The sequence below is a fragment of the Diorhabda carinulata genome, chromosome X, assembly GCF_026250575.1.
Source record: "Diorhabda carinulata isolate Delta chromosome X, icDioCari1.1, whole genome shotgun sequence".
Taxonomy (NCBI): domain Eukaryota; kingdom Metazoa; phylum Arthropoda; class Insecta; order Coleoptera; family Chrysomelidae; genus Diorhabda; species Diorhabda carinulata.
Genome location: NC_079472.1, coordinates 18,104,979 through 18,121,036, shown reverse-complemented (window position 1 = coordinate 18,121,036; position 16,058 = coordinate 18,104,979). Strand labels below are relative to the sequence as shown.

General features: G+C 33.1%; 1 protein-coding gene across 1 annotated transcript in view; it reads right to left on the bottom strand.

The window, feature by feature from the left end:
- LOC130900707 (ABC transporter G family member 20) overlaps positions 1-14,676 on the bottom strand; it is a 49,408-nt gene extending 34,732 nt beyond the window's left edge. Inside the window, exon 1 of the mRNA XM_057811503.1 lies at positions 14,383-14,676. The gene's annotated coding sequence lies outside the window, so the exon portion shown is untranslated. The remainder of the gene's footprint in view (positions 1-14,382) is intronic.
- Between the last annotated feature and the right edge of the window lie 1,382 nt (positions 14,677-16,058).

Below are 16,058 nucleotides of genomic sequence, written 5' to 3'. Positions count from 1 at the left end.
ATTGAGTAAAGAAAATAAATAGTAGAGAATTACAAACATCAGCTGGCGTAGATTCGAGTAACTCTTCATCACTGATGTTTTCTTTTTCATCATCATTCATTGTTATTAAGTCATTAATTTAGACAAAACTTCGGATAAAACAAATAATTTCAGAAAATTAAAAATTTAAGGTTATGGGAAACTGTCAACTGTCAACATTGAAGTGGCTAGAGTCACATTTAAGGTTAAGTTAAAGTTTTCTACTCCAGAGCGTCCCGAAAGTGTTTTGCAGCACGGAACTGTCACTTTCACTACATGGAACACTCAAAACGCAACTTCAACTATATGTAAATGAATACGGAACGAACAACTTTCAGATGGCGTCGTCTAAAAAATATATTTATGAAATTGTATATAAAAGTTTGTCAAATCTGTAAAATATAAACATTCTTCTTTAGAACGGGATTGTTTGGGCAGAAGTTTTAGCATCTCTGCCCCTATACCTAAAATAATATGTAGACCCCTCCCAAAGAAAGCTGGAGACTTTTTGCCAATTTTTCCAAGTCTTTTGATCAGTAGTAAATTCGCAGAGTAGTTTAATATGGTTAAGAGACAATTTTATTTATGATTAGGATGTTGCCAAGACGTTCGCGGTTCAACATCTCCTTTGCAACCTTTCAAACGATGTATCACAAACCTATAATCCCCATTTAAAAAATTGGGGGTCAAAGCTGTCGTTGGAAGAAGGTTGGAGATAAGGATTGTATCGTAACTTTAAAGTATTTCAATTAATGATTCGAAATTTGATGTGTTTCGTCATTTTTATAAATATGTAAAGTATATATAGTAAATAATAAAAACATTGATGCTCCTTCGTGAAATCTACTTGACGTTTTTCATAATGCTCCTACTAATAATAAACCAGTAAAAATTTAGAAACAAAAATCGTTACGATCCGACAGCTAACATCTGATCTAGTAAATAATTCCATAAATTATTAATTAAAATAACCTTGATCCAAATATAATAATTATATACCGTCGTATCGTTGTATACAATATGGATGTGATGCAAAAAGAAACTAAGGTATTGGGTAACAAGACGACCTTTCAATGTACACTGGTACAAAAAATTGAAATCGTCATTTTAGTCCAGTAGTTAAAGACCAAAAATCACTCGGAGTTGAAATTGCGAGAAACTAAACTTCTGCATAACATATCAAAACATATAATCGAAGAATCCATCTTTAGAGTTAACCGCGCCGGGGTAGAATCTACCCCTATAAAAGACCCTACTCAATCATTAAACCTAAATACTGTTTACGTTGATTTAATAAACCATGTCTCTCTAAATTTGTGCCAGGCTAAATTTTGAGTCCTCTAATAGTTCCGAATTTTGGTTTTCTCGCATATTTTAATAGGATTTATCATTCTACCTTGCTCATTTATTTTTCCAAGGGGCTAATTCTTGCATGAGGTTTTGGCCATTGTATTACTGAAACAACACTTTCTTCTTAGCCAAATGCGGCTGGTATTGCTTGATTTCTTCGCTCAAACGTTGCAATGAGTTCGTATAATACCCGCCGTTTCTTCTTTTTCATTAGTAAATGAAAATTATCCCACGTGCATCCCAAAAATCCGACGCTATGAACTTGCCTGCAGAGGGAACGATCTTTGCCTTTCGGGTATAAAGTGATGGACTCACTTTTCATCCATGGTTAGGAAACGGTGCAAAAATTCGATTTTATTTCTGTGAAACATTGCCAAACAATTCACAACAACATTTCTTCAACGTCATTTGGTCAACCACTGCTTTGTTGATCTTCGCAGATCGTACGGTCTCGTTTAAACTTTGCTTCCCAATATTTTACTATATTGATTAGGCTAATGTCTTTCAATTAAAAGTATTGTATCACATAACATATTGATGACTGCCAAACAAATACTAAACAACGTGGTGTCTTCAAAGTTGAAATATATGTTGTATAGATTGACCAAAAAGTCATAAGTGATCAATATCAACGTGGGCTAATATAGACGTGACCAAAGTCGCATCAGCGAGGCCTCTTTTCTTTCGTTCCCAAAATCTACTTAACAAATACTCATGATAATGAAAAAAATATAAATTAGTGGTGGGAGAAAATTAAAAAGCATATAGATTGTAAAAAAAGGTTTTATTTTATAACTTGAGTACTTAATTTTTTAGTCATCTAATAAGGATTAATTTTGCTGCTAAATCTGCTTCGATTGCGATTATATTACTAAACAGATAGTCAGTCCTGTTTCATATTGTTTCTTAAGAAGTTCTTCATAATTTTTAACTTAGTAAAACGTCTTTCTGTTGAGGTAAACATTAAGATAGATATCTTTCAGTGTATTTGTAATTATGTACTGAATCATCTGACTAGCGTCTGAAGTTTGGTAGATTATGCATTAAAAGTTGTGGTTCTTCGTAAAGCTCATGAGGTTTGATGTCTGCCTTCTCCGTCTTTAAAGTACTAGATGTGAATCATTACAGTACTCCAAAAGCTCGATATTTGGCAAACATTTTGAATTATTCATGTCGTACAAAAATCCAAAATTGAGTGCAGCAACTATTATAATCAAATAATCAAATTTGAATCTACTTTCAGCGGAATCAATAGGATTATCTACAGTTTCATAATTAACAGTCATTGGAATCTCTTAACTACTATTTTCTATTAAGTATTAGGCTTCTGCAGTACATTCATTCAAGCCAGTTTCCCGAAATTTGTGAAGCAAATTTTGGCCGAGGGTCCACTTCTCCCTTGTCTAGTTACGCCACTGATTGTCAACCACAAAATTTGCGACGTCAGTGAAAAAATTGAGTTTTGTCAATAAGTACAATGGTTATGAGCTTACGAATCTGTCACAGATAAGAGAGAGTCGCAGAATTTTCTATTTCCATAACATTTTCGATTCCATTTGAGAAACGTGCTTCCAAGAAAGCAAAAACTGCTTTTTCGTCCAATAAAATCATGGTCACAGTGTTTTGGGATGTTATTTATTTCAATTGAGAGCAGAAAACGTGACTTTTTAGAAAATTGGAATATGAAAATTGTAAAATAAGTTATCGGCAATTAGGATTGATAAGAATATACCATTCTATGTGATATTTTTGAACTTATGATATCTCAACTACAATTTGATATAACTTGAAGATTTAATTGAAATGCAACAGAGGAAATAATAATTTCCTTTTAGAATTAAGGGGTATTAGTTACAAGTTTTCTAGATTTAGAAAAAAAAACTTCCTAAAATTGATTTTTTTGAACATAAGTTACACCCTAAATAAATTTATTGAAATTTCAGGAAAAACATTTACAAAATAAATTGTAGGAGATTGTACATTATAAGAAGTATTCAGTGGCAATTTGAATAACAAAGATCATTTCAAAAACTAAAAGTGTTGAAAAATGGCCGCGAATATGCGCCCAAAACAAGTCGCAGTAACTAGAATAGGTCACATTAAAATTACGCATGAATATTTATTATGTATGAGTAACAACTTCGAACCGAGAAGTTACTATAAGACGTTTACGCCTCTCAAAGACAACAATGTAATTTTCTAAATGACATGAAAACCCTACTAGGAAAGAATTGCGACGTGGACAATATCTATAAGTATCTGTTAAATACGTCATTTGCAGAAGATAGTTATTCGAGGACAAACCATCAGTTCCCGTGGACTCATCATCTCCACTGTTTACCAATGAAAACATCGAATCGTAAACATAAATACAGTGGCGTCTCTTAGTGAGATTCATTTAATTTATAAAGTCCACGTGGACTTAATGATTGTGTGTTAAAATGCATCATCTCCACTGTTTACCGAAGAAAAGAATGAATCGTAAACATAAATGCATTTCTATTGGCCGAAGCCGTATGTACACAATTTCTTTGAAATATTCCTACTAGACAGTCTGCGATAAGCAGTGGCGTGGGTTGGTGAGATTCATTTCATTCATAAATTTTTTTAAATAAATAGAAATATGGCGTCCTTTAGACCAAGGGCGAATGAAGACATTGAAATTGAACAATGTAGTAAGAATAAAGACAGGTATGCATTTAATAATAAATATTTAGATATACAAACACTGCGAGTTATTTTGAATGTTTAAATCTAAAGGGAAAGGAATTATAATATTACTCGCTGAAATCAACGACAGTTTCTTGTCTAATGCTTTATTAATATCTGCTAAAAAAATTAAAAACTGTGCGGCTGATTATCATGGAGATATGACAGCAGAATTATTTGAAAATTTTACTTTTACCTAACATTACCAACAGTAGTAACAAAGCTGAAATTTTAGCATTTATGTCTGAAAAATATATTTCTATTCCTGTTAGATATCGTAAAAAAAGGCCCAACAAGCAAATAATTGTTTACTGTTTTACTATTGCATATTTAACCCTATATAGTTAATATGGGTGAAATCAGAATTACGAAAATGTAATCAGTCTCCAGTACTGAGAAAGAGGTTGTAGAACTTGTAAAGAAAGTTCTAGCAGCAGACCGCCAAGAGCTTTGGAAAAACTGTGTTAAACATCTTATATTAAAAATTAAAGTTTAAACTCTTATATACACCACACAAAAATTACCGCATCACTCATTATTTTTTAAATATTTTCAATGTGTTGCCCGTTTTTCGAATTTTATTATTATTACGAAATAAAACACCAATAGATTCGCCGCTTGCAACATTTATTTTATATCAGTTTAATCTACAGAGGACAAAAAGTTTGATTTACCAAAACATAGAAAATATCAAAAAAATTGTACAAAACATCTATACAAAAAAATGGACGGTGCTTAAACTAAAACCAGCCAATGAATTTCTAATAGCGTGTGTTGCCGCCCCTCGCTCTAATTACAGCTTCTATTCCTCTTGGAAGGCTTCTAAACAGGTTCTGGACGTATCCTTGCGGCATGTTTTCCCGGAAGTTAAGAAGAACATTTTGAAGATCATCTAGTGTTCTTATTGGTGCCGGATATCGCTGAACTTGCCATCCTAGATGGTCCCAGACCACTATTGGGTTAAGGTCCGGGCTACGTGTAGGCATGGGGTTCTAGGATATTGGTTATGTACCTGTCAGCATTTAGTCTTCCATCAATCACTGGTACTAACTCCGTGCGACCCTCGAAAGAAATTCCTCCCCAAACCATGATAGAGCCACCACCAAATCTTTCGGTTTGACAAAAATTAACCTGATCGTCCGTTCACCACGTCGCCTATAAACTGGTACACGCCTATCTGATGAATACAGACAAAATCTTGATTCATCCGTAAATAAAATATTGGACCAATCTTGAATATTCCAATCTTGCTACTCGAAGTTCTCTGGTAAGACGTGGACCTCTAGCTGGCACTCTGGCTCGTATACCTGCTTTCAAACTGTTTGTAGGCTTATTCGGACATTACGAGCAGCCAACAGATCCGTTTGCAGCCTTCGAGCGGTGGTATGCCTAATTCTTAACCTCAAATAACGATCATCTAGTACCGGAGTTACACTTCCGCAACCTTGTCCGGGTCTTCTGGTTAGCTGCCCTGTTTCTTGGTAGCGAATAACAACTTTGGATATGGTGCTTTGTTGAGCTCCAATTACCCCGGCGACGTATCTTTGACTGCGGCTATCTTGTATGAGCGCGATGACACTAGCGGCTTCTTCATTCGTCACATGTCTTGTTAAACGTTGAAGCACATCCATTATTAACAAAATAAATTCAAAGTTTCACTATACAATAACACAATTTGCTTAGAAAGTTCTCGATCTCAATGCATTCTCCAAGACAGAAATGATTTACTCGAGCATTTCTGCTTCCAAAAAAATTTGTAACAAATTGTGATATTTTTTTGCCCATGATGAGAAACCAGAAATATCTATTAAGTTGATACATATACAGATTGTCCCAAAAAACGAAAATTAAGTATTAAAAATATCCTAAAATCCCAGTGATGCGATAATTTTTGTGGGGTGTATACTTATAAAATTATTTCATACGAAAATACCCGAGATATAACTTGAAAAAATACTTTAACTCTCTACTAAAAGAAGTGGCACGCCTATGGATTATGAATGCTTCATCAATTTATTATTCTCTCATTCATATAAATAATTCAAAATGCCGGAATTACTTGTGAAATAATTGAGCATTCGTTTCACATCTTATAATAAAAAATATCAAATTTATACTTATTGCGTTTATTTAAATAACAAATAAACAATAAATGCTGCGTATGCAAGTATCATGTAACGCGTTCTACTTTTAATTCTCAGTTTTGTTCAACGTAATATACGTGTATTGTATACAGTGTGTTTAATAGATAAACAAATTTATTATTCTGTTTTTAATAATGCTATTAATCATAGAAATTATGCAACGTAACACATATCGTTAATATCTCTCAGGGTCAGTTTTCCTATCATTTATAAGTCAATAAAAGTTTCTCGTCAATTCGCCTTCTTGATAAATCTTAAATCTTCCTCACAAACTTGTATTTTGGATAAACAAGCACCTCTCTTTTGTCCTCTTTATCACGAAAAATCATTTTTAGAAAGAAATTTACTCTAACTAATCTTTCAAATAGTCAATCGTCTATTTTATCTAACAAATTTGTCCAATTTACTCCAACAAAGGACATCCAAATATTTTTTCGTCTTCGCACTTTTAAATCACATTATTATTATAAACATAATTTCTTTCTTTGGCGCTTTTTCCATCTTGAAATTAATCTTAATCTCTAAATATTTGTCCACCCACTACAGTTGTTGTCATCTTTCGCCAAATTGTTCAATAAAACCCACAGTAACACGATTTTATCCATTACCTTGAAATTCTTGAACCATTCAAGCAATTTTGTCTTAATAATAGCCCTCCATCCATCCATAGTCATACCAAGTCAACATTTACGGTTCATAACATCTAAACTGCTTCTACTAATGATTTCCCTTTTCCTTTTTTGATGTTTTATGGATATTCTTGTCCCACCACATGGATAGAAGACGATCAATTATTTTTTTGCATTTTGAATCCTCAGCCTACTTCAGAGTTCAACCTTAATGCAGTAGCAATATGTTTTGTATTCCTATTGAGTATTGCTCATCATAGGCACTAGCTCATCTATAAATCTAGCGCGTATACCACTTGATCATCTGCAAATATCAGGGTGAAGAATCCGCAGTGGAAATTAGGAGACCCATGGAAGGCGAAAACTTAGTGATAAATATGCAGTCATTCTTTTGCCGATAAATCAAAACCAACATTTCAGTATGCTCATTGAGAAAAATCGTTTCATGGCAGAATTAGAACGTTCTTTCAAGAAATTGTCTTCTGTCCACCAACAGCTCATCCAAGACACCTCGTTACAACAAAAGGTCTAACAATGTTAGCAGTGATAACAATCTGTTAGGCTACGTGAAGTTTGGCTAAGGTTCTCTCAGTTCCCACTTCAGCGATCTATCTCACTTTTGTCTTGGTAGCCGTGGAGGATTGAGCTTCCTCCCAAATGTGTGAGATGTATGGGGAAAAGTGTATATATACGCAACATAAGCGACAATGGTGCAGAGAATTTAAAGACGGACGTACAGACGTCCATGCCGAACAACGTTCAGGCCGGCTGTCGTTTTCGAACGAAATTATTTCGAAAGTGAAAGAATAAATCTGAAAGAGTAAGAGTTCAGATCCTCAGATAGATGATCCCTGATATCCTGCATTCACAATATTTTGAGAGACCTCCAAGATTGTTGCAAAGTGGTTGCTAGATGACAACAAACGACAACGTATAGAAGCGTCCCTCATCTCTTCCCTGAATTGAAGATTGAATACCAATAACCGTGTTTTTCATTGTGAAAATTCGTTAAGAATCTTATTTTATGGGCGCATATTGAGATTAGGATATTACCAATGCGTTCGCGGCGAACCAGAACAACAAGAGATCTTTCAAATAAACTATTCTCGACATTCGAATGGAATTGAAGGTAGGAACCGCATTTTCATGTTAAAGATGTCAATTTACATATAAAGAATAGAATCCATTTGGCTTTTATTTACTGTGTATTGATAAACGTTTCGTTACTTTTACTCACGATTATGTGAATTACAAGCTTGTAGTTGGCAGTTTCTGTACGCAGTGTCTGTAGTAAGTTCTAACATTTAGGTAACTTATCAAATATAAGTTTTGTGATTGAAGCCAATATTTATATTTGGATATGACTGTTTTTCAAAATATTCTCCATTAAGATTGGGGTACCATCAAAATATGTGATTTGTACGTATCAATCGCTTCTTTGGGGTGTAAAAAAACGTTGACCTCGCAATTTATTTTTGATCTTCGGGAAATGAAAAGTGTACGGCTGACCCTTAATTCGATTATTTGACTGTTCAAAAACGTTTTTGTTCGAACTGATGTGTGAGAGCTCGCATTGTCGTGGTGGGGAATGATTCGTCTTCTTAACAATCATAAGTTCGTACAAATTGAATTTATGCGAGTGGAGCTAATGCCCTAGTATGCCTCAATCACGTGGTATATTACATGACGATTTTTCAATGTTACTTTACGCACAGCATCGATATTTTCTGGCACAACAGCTGATTTTGGACTTAAACGAAATTCATCTTGTAACAACCACAATTCAATTCGGAAAACCAACAAAATACAGTGTCTAGATATGGTGCTTCATCACCAAAAATCGAAACGAAACTCAAATTTCATTCCCATCTCAACACGTTCTCAGTATATTCACTACATATGATGTAATACTCCTTTATGAACAGTTGGTATGAAAAAAAAACGTTCCTACGTTACGATGCTGACAGTATTCATTTTATCTCTCGTTCGAGACACTTTATCTATACTGCGCATGCTTGAGAATGCGCAATACCGAATTGGAATCTCGGAAGATAGAGAAATCGTTGCCATTTGGTCTTCCTTAGTCAGAACAGCTTTCACTGTCCATATAGGAGTATTACATATATAGTTAAATAGTAAAAATACCAAACTTCATGATGTCTATGTCAAATTTGACATATCCACATCCATAAATTTGTTTAATTTGGTTTTAAATTAATCGTTCTTATGGTTTAACTTTCTTGTATGAATAAAATCATATATAAAACACTCAAAAAATAAATAATTATCATATTATTAACGGAATAATTAATTGTTCTGTGGAATGAATCTTTAATAATTTATAAATTTGTTTATAATAGCTATCGAATAGATCGATAACGAAGAACCGATTATTTACCCAGAGTAGCAATTTCAGATCATCATAAATTAAGAATTAATGTTCGTATCGATTTTCTATTAAAAGACAGGTTATTATATAACTGAGGTCAGATATACACAGAGGTGGAAAAATTATCTTCTTTACATGCAAATTGAAAATGGAACCTAAGATGATTGTGGATCCGAATCCAGAACAAAATTTTATCACAATTTCTTGTAGAATATTCTAAATTTTCAACTCAATTTACAGAAAACTTTGTTTGTGGGTTCAAAAGGAATTTTCTCTAACTTTCACCATATCGTTAATTACGTGGAGTTTAATAATCCCGGATGAAATATGACTTTGAGACATTTGAAATTTCCTACAAAATGCTTTTTTGAAAAAGATTGTAGCTCAAAAAATTGAGGAGTTATTGTCATTTGTTTAAAGTTTTGGAAAGTACGCTCAAACACATTTTTTCACATTTTTACGTTTCTTTTACGTCTATAGACTTGATTCAGTCATTATCTAACCTTTTTGACCTTCTAAATAATAATTGCCGGTTTTATTCCTCAAATTAGGCGTGAATGTATACGTCTAAGGAAATCTCTTCCTTGAAAGTGAAACTATAATGTTAGGAAACAGGAAAAAGTCACTGGGGAGCAGATCTTGTGAATACGTGGGTGATCGACCAAAGCGTTTATCTTTTTGCAATTTCTTAACAGCATAACTCCATGACTACCCTAAAAGTGGTCATCATTTCTCGAAGCGTATTCGACTGTGTTGATTTTTATTTTGTTTCTGGAGTGAATAGGTAGATCCAGATTTCATCTACATTCATAAATCTACGCCAAATGTGTGATTAAAAGGGTTCACCATCTTGTTCTTACTTTTCACATGAAAAAAATCGAAGGGGTTGTATCTGTAGAATTAATCACAAATTTGTTCGAGGATGTCAATGTACAAATAATTCGTTTGAGCTTGAACTAAATTAAGATGAGATTTTTCAATTTTTTGTAATAAGGGAATTGATTCTATTTCTAAAAATGTAAAACATACTTTTATACAAAGTAGATTCCTATAACCATTCTTTTAATTTAAAGTTTGATCTATTTTTTTTTTCAAATAGCAATCGTCTAGTTTTTTTTAAATTGACTTAAATGAAAAATTTCAACGGCGAGTATATAGATTATACCATATTTTTTTAGATTTTTCAATTTGCTCCCACACTATTAAAAGTTGTTTAAGTTGAAGTACCCGTTTCTGAGGCGGTTTACGCAGCCTAGCGCTTATAACTTTCGCTTGAATTATTTCCGAAAATTTTTTCGTGGTATGAACTTATCGAAAATTTCCCGAGGCCCTGACCGATATATTAATAAGCGTTCATTTTGATTTGATGTTTGATGACTCAATAAATAAACATGGTTATGACACGACCTTTCTTTTTACAAGTTTTAAAAACGTTTTATTTGTGACAAGAGAATGTAACTTTTAGAAAAACAAATTTCAGAGGAAATAAGAGGTAGACGACAGCTGTCAAGCCAATAAAATTAGCATTTATCAACTTTGCAGGTAGGCCGCGAAAACATTTGCGAAAATTCGGGTTGTTATTATTGTCATTGTTGTAATTGTAGCAGCCTGTCAAAGTTGAGACATCTGATTGGCTTGAAATGACAGATATGAAACTGTCAGTAATATAAAATTATAAATAATTAAGGTACACTTTTGGGAACGGAAACTTTTTTTTAGTAAATGTCATCTGCTTTCTTTTTAAAATTTTAAAAATATTTATACTTCTCTGCAAGCTGTTTTTTAAGGTGTTTATAACTTTTAACAAACAATGATCTAGACATTATTTCGGATCGAACATAATTTCAGTTATAGTATGCCGAATTAACATAAATTTAAACTTGTTTCCTAGACTATATTGAATTTAGACATATAATGAATACTTACTGCGAAAATTTTGATATTAAATTCATTGCCACATAAATATGAAATCAAGCTAGAAGTGTAATTTGAGTTTCCATATATGTAACTTTTATTTTTAAAAAATGGTAAATTTCACGATTGCTCAAATTTCCTGAAATTCATTTCACTCTAAAATATATTAACAACGACCTTCAAATTGTATCTATCCATTCAATGTTGTAGCTGTGAGTTTAACATTCGTAAAATTCCAAATTTGTAATTTCTTAATATGTTTCCTACATTAGCATAGTTAAAACTGTCTATTTCGATAGTTCAAGGTAATTATGTATTCAAATTATTTTGTTCTTTGGAAATATTTACTAATAAAATTATTGCATCTTGAAAACGAACGTACGCAATATTAGCGGTGACAGTAAAAAAATAATTATTAAAATAGCATCGCAATGAAATAATTAGAACTTCGAGGAAGACATGAAGCGTTGAAATTAGTTTTGAATATATAAAAAATTTTTTCGTACAAGAACTGAGTCCAAATATCATGATCTATGATTTTAACCTAACGCTTAGCAAACTCTTTGATACCCTGGTAAAACCATTTGGGTTTAGGTACATAAAATTTCTTTGGATTCAAAATTTTCTATGCGTTCGCGGCCGCGGCAGCCATATTTTATTTTACTTTTTAGGACGCTTATGTTGTGCACGATATCTGACGAAGATTGAATGAAGGGACTAAGTAGTTCATCCTTATCGTCACCTCTTACCGCAGATTGCGCTAACCGCAAAATTCTCGGTGTATGTAAAAATGTTGCTAAAAATTGTTAGGGCATATTGTTTTGTTGATAAGCGAACAAGTAACATTAGGGCTTTGGCATTAATAACGGCCTGGTAGCTAATAAGAAATCTGGTTGACCATTAAATTTAACAACAGAATGTGTAGGCTAAAGAAACTTATGCTGGTAGAACTTAATAGATACCTCAGTTCAATGATGTCTTCAGTAGAGTATAGATGTAAACTCAGCAAATTAAATTTTCCTTGAAGACAAGTGTACGGTTATAAAACAACTCAAAAACCTATGTCTTGTCCATTCATCGAACAACGCAGGTTAACTACGAAATAAATTGGACACCTGAAGAATTGGAGCAGCAGCAGCTTTCCAAAGTTACCACAAACAACGTATCCATTGATCAAAATTAAGCCAACAACTCTACGACATGATAAATACAACTAGCAGCATGAAAGATGAAATTATATTGTAGTCTATAATTTAATTCGTGCGTTTTTTTTTAAATTTGAACATTTATTTGAGAAAAACATGTACAATAGTATTATTCAAAGTATTGCCCATCAAAAGCTATGACCTTTTCCCATCTTTCTGGCAATTTGTGGATCCCATCCTAAAAGAACTGCGCCGGCTTGGCAGCCATGAATAAATCATGCCAATTTTGATATCTTGCTCTGATGTGAATCGTATTCCAGTGAGGGTTCTGAGGTTCTGCATCGACTAGAACAAATGATAGTCAGAAGGGGCAAGGTCTGGGCTATAAGGCGAGTTTGGTAAAGCTTCCCATCCACTGTTTATAAATAGCTCTTAACAGGAATAGCAACGTGAGGCCGAGCGTTTTCATGATAATTATTGCCTCGTGTCTGGTCGCATATTCCGACCGTTTTTGAAGCGTTCTCCATTGATTGTTTTAGCCGGATTTAGCAGCTCATAATACAGAACACCCTTCTGTTTCCACCAAATAGAGAACATTACCATCACGCCATGGATATTCGGCTTTGCCGTTGAATTGGCTGGTTGGCAGGATTTCACATATGATTTTTTTCGCTTGGGGTTGTCGTAATGGATCCATTTTTCATCACCAGTCACAATCCGATGCAAAAATGACTTCCTTCTGTGGCGTTCCAGCAGCATTTTGGACATGAAAACCGCCTTTCGACGTCTCTCGGCTTGAGTTCATGTGGAACCCAATTTCCTTGCTTTTGAATATATCCAGCTGCTTTTAAACGTTTTGAAATGGCTGCTTGAGTGACACTCAAAGATTCTGCGAACTCTTCTTGTGTTTGGCAACAATTTTCATCGAATAATACTTCCAGTTCTTCATCTTCAAACTTTTTTGGTTGCCCATGACGTTCATCGTCTTCCAAGCCAAAATCACCACTTTTAAATCGTGCAAACCATTTTTGGCACGTTCGCTCAGCTAGAGCATATTCACCAAAAACTTCCACCAAAATACGATGACTTTCGGCAGCATTTTTCTTTATATTAAAGTAATGAAGAAGAAGTTCCCCGCAAAAACACTTTTTCAGGAACAAAGTTCGACATATTTGAGTGAAAAAAAATTATTGTTGTTAACACTTCAAATGAATTACATATACTGAAAATACGTGCAATAACAGTAACTTTCCAGAGTAGGAATATCGGAACGATGTAATATACAAGTTACGCCATCTCTTATCAAACCGCACGAATTAAGTTATAAACCCATTATTAATATCTATATTTTATTAATAAAAATTTTATTTAAAATTGCGAAACGTGAAGTAGAATGAACTGCCAATGCCCTAATTCACTTGTTCACTTATCAAAAAATCATTAATATACTTTACCATTTTTTAACATACTCTGTCATTTTGCGGTTATCGCAAACTGCGGTTAGACGTGAGAAAAAGGATACTACGACGTATCCAGTTTACGTCGTTTCTACTCCAGAATCTGCATCTACGGGTTGCGACAGTTCATCTTCTGATTACGGGTCTGATTTAGATTTGTAAGAAGTATATTCTTGATTTTTTGTATTAAAATTATTATTTATGAAAGTAACGGTGTCTAAAACCACTGAATTATGATCCGATGAATAAATTTAAAATCGCCACTGTCAATAGTTTGCGCCAAATGAAATATTTTATTTATTGCAAATAATAGGACGGCTTGTTTGAAATAATTGGCATTTGTTTTTGCGATAATTTAATTTCTTATAATACGTAATTAGTAAAATTAATTAATTAATTAATAAGCGATTCCTTAAAACTTCCTCAGGTATATCTTTTTAATGGTCAGAATTATTTGATACTTTTTATAGAACCTCAAATAATCATAGACAAAGTATATTATATTATTATTTTCCCAATTTCTGATAATCAAATTATTAAATATTGAATTAATTACAATTCTTCTAATATACGAGACACCCATTAAATTAATATGCTTTTCTTGAAAATACTATATTGATCACTTACCCTAGAATTATAGAAATATAGAGTTTGCTTTAGATATAATTTGCTACACTTTTTTTGAAGAGGAATATGGCACTAACACTCGTAAAAAAATTTTTTGAAAATCACATCGGTATCGAAACTGTGCGCACCGAAACCGCGATACTTCTCGCACCTAGACTACCTGCAGTGTTTTCAGTCGGCTGTTGTTAACAAATGTGCTAATAGACCCTCAACTAACCACCGCGCCGACTTGATTGGCTACTTTTGGAAACTATAAACTTGTTAAATATAGAAACAAAAAAAAATTATAAATTTAACTTAATCGTTTAGGTAATTACATTTATATCGCAAACGTTTTTAACAAACCGGTTATTTAATAATAGACGAATGTTCCAAGATTTTGGTCATTAAAAATTCAATATAAGTATAATAATTCGACCATCAAACTTGGCAATTGACCTTGAGGCTCTATGACTGAGGTGTCATACTCAATTTTGCAGAGATGTTAAATTCGTAGGTGGGCCAGATTGAAAATAAAAAGAAATGAACTGAATTATTATTTTAACATTTTATTTATTAAATTATATAAATATATGATATACGGTTGTAAAAAATAATATAAAAGTTATAAAAGATGGTAGGTTGAGCTCGAGGATCCAGATACTTGTTTTTGAAAAGCTCATTGATGTCAGGTATTATATTCGTTGTGGTTACTTTAAGAATTGATTGGAGATGCCCATTTCTATGTCTTGTGCGATGTTTGTTCTTATTTATTTTCATGACGGAAGACATAAATAGGTGCTACCAAAGATGCAGAGAATGCGTGTTGCATCCTTTTTCAATTCCGGGTAATTATCCAAACTCTTGAAATATTGTGTATAAATTGTAAGAGCGTTAATTTCATCAAATTTTTCTTTCAAATTACTGTCCGATTGAAGATCTATCAACTCCAATTGCAAATGAACTGGTGCCTGTGAAGCTTCAAAATTAAATGGATTGTTGAAAATTGGGAATTCTATTTCATTCATTTTGTGAAAGTCTTCAAAACGATTGTTGAATTCCGTTAGCAAATTGCGCAAAAGTTGAGAATATTCATCCAATTTTTTTTTGTTCACTGTACAAGATGATTTTAAATTAGTGAAATGGTCAAAAGTTTGATTTTTTACCTGATTTTCCTACATCCTAAACTTTGTTTCAAAGGCTTGTGTATATGAATACATTCGAGTGTCAATCAGATTTTTAGCCTGTAATTTTTTATTCGTTTAGTCAAGTGTTTATTCATATCTGGCAAAAAGGCACAACCAATCCACCAGTCATTGTCATAATCAATTGGTTTGCCTTTTTTTAACATTAAAACTTGAATAGGGTCACGTAATTCAAAAAATCTTTCTAAAACCACTCCTCGACTGAGTCAATGAACTTCGGTGAAATGAGGGACATCCGAAAACTTTTCGTCCAAATCTTGTAAAAATTGCTTGAACTGTCGGTGATTTAGTCCTCTGCTCCTTATGAATTTTACAATTTTAATTATAGGTTGCATGACATGGCCCATTTTTAAATGCCAATGATTTTAATTTAGTTCTAACGCCCGAATTAAAATCGACCGAAACCTCGCAATGTTAGAGAATTGTTTTTCTTCAATTATAAGAAATCTGACTCTCAATAATTTTAATAATGCAACCATCAAAAACCACCCC